This window comes from Psammomys obesus, unplaced genomic scaffold (assembly GCF_907164565.1).
Source record: "Psammomys obesus unplaced genomic scaffold, mPsaObe1.curated_primary_1811, whole genome shotgun sequence".
NCBI lineage: Eukaryota > Metazoa > Chordata > Mammalia > Rodentia > Muridae > Psammomys > Psammomys obesus.
In genome coordinates, this window is record NW_026585644.1 from 58,209,230 (window position 1) to 58,210,912 (window position 1,683).

A 1,683-nucleotide genomic window follows, 5' to 3' on the forward strand; every position below is an offset into this window, starting at 1 on the left:
TATATATATATATATATATATATATATATATATATATATATATATATTTTCAGCCCCTCTAACCTAAATTGTTTTGAACCAGTGATGAAATCTGGACAAAATGCCACAGCCACAAGATCCTAGAACTTCGCTGGAAGCAACCTCACTCTGTGATCCCAACCACCTGGACAGCTGTCAAGGTAGGTGGAATCCAGACCTGGATACATCACTCATACATCAAGCCAGCAGGACCAGAGACCTCCAGGGAACTGAGACTAAGACATAGAAGGATCCCATCCAAAGACCAAAAATGATAGAAAGTTACACCTCATTCCTCCAACCCACTGAAGCTACAACTTCAACATTCTTGATCTGCTTGCCTGCCTCCTAGAACCCACTTCTATGACTCCATACCAGCCCCTAAACCTCACCTGGATAGTGACCCTTGTTGAGACAGGTGATGTCATTTCTCAAATCTCAACCCTCACACCCAACGACCTACGTCCTGATCTACAGGTAAATTTGGATGACCTTTTTGATCCCACCGAATGGAAGCTGACCTAGGATTATAATCCCTTTGGCAGGTTCTATTTCTTCCCCAGGGCATGGTGTAGATAAGACCCACAGACAGAAATATGGGGGGAAGGAGTCTGAGTATTTCTGTGCATCCCAGAACTTTGTCTCTACTGGGCACACATGGTAGAAACCCCCTGCCACAACAGACCTCATCACAAAGTCTGCTGACTCCCATAGACATGACAAACATGAGCACTCCTTTGCTATTATCAAATTTAACTAAAGAAAGGAAGGGAATAGGAAAACATGGAGGCTGTGATTCTATGATGGCTATAAAGTCCAACCTCATGATTCACTACTTCTATTCAATGTTCAGCTGAGTAGCTAGACCCTGGGGCCCATGGGATCAAAACACTATCTGGGCTCTAACAAGTGAACATTTAGCACAGCTCTGAACAAACCAAAAATCAAACCCAGGTCTGCCCCCAAAATTAACTGTTCCCAAGCTCAGTGCCTCAGACAAGCTCTACCCTACCTCCAAGCTTAGCTCCCAGTTCAGGACCTCTAAAACTCTTGGAGGCCACTTATCAGGTCTTAAATGCTTTCAGGCTAGACCTTATTGAGGTGTGATGGTTATGCTTAAATATTAAGCCTCCCTGTTATAAAGGTATTGCTATCCTAGGTAACTATTCTATATCCGCTGATACCATGTCCTGCAGATGACAACAAGCAAGAAGGGCAAAATGGAATCTATGGCTGGTGATAGGTAATGGGCTTTGTATTGGACACAAACCTCCCCCAGTACCAGCTCCAGCTATTCTTAAACCTAGTAAGATGGATAAGGTGATGGCTATAATGGTTTCTCTTTTAATTCAAGAATTAATGTTTTTTTTTTTCTTGCTGACAGTAGAGATCCTCCTCCAGGTAGTAGATCATCTTAGGTATTAATTGGACCAACTCACAGAAATCTTTAGTATAGTTCAAGACCTGGGTATGTATACATGGAGTCAGGCCAGTAGTGCATGTCCACCAAGCATCTTCCGGGGACAGGGTATCAAGTAACCAGTTTCTATTGGTATTTGGGTTTTGTTACAGAGGTGGGCATGTCTGTATTCCATCTAGATCTCTCTCTCTCTCTCACACACACACACACACACACACACACACACACACACACACACACACACA